The sequence below is a fragment of the Odontomachus brunneus genome, unplaced genomic scaffold (genome assembly GCF_010583005.1).
Source record: "Odontomachus brunneus isolate Ranch 3 - 2012 unplaced genomic scaffold, Obru_v1 Obru_scaffold_124, whole genome shotgun sequence".
NCBI classification, from domain to species: Eukaryota; Metazoa; Arthropoda; class Insecta; order Hymenoptera; family Formicidae; genus Odontomachus; species Odontomachus brunneus.
In genome coordinates this window covers 896,131-896,349 of record NW_022639574.1, presented here as the reverse complement: position 1 = coordinate 896,349, position 219 = coordinate 896,131, and positions in this window count along the sequence as shown.

The window sequence follows — 219 nt, the reverse complement described above, 5'->3', positions numbered from 1 at the left end:
TGGCAGAGCTCGAATACCGTTACGGTAAAAGCGTTCGTCTTGTGAGGCTATCCACGAATCAAGCCATTTTTTAATGTCTTCATATGAGCGGAACTGCTGATCAGCCAGACTATGTGGCATCGAAACAAGTAATAATCGGACAGCGCAATATCTGGGGAATATGGTGGGTGGGGTAGGACTTCCCATTTGAGCGTTTCCAAGTAGGTTTTAACGGGTTTG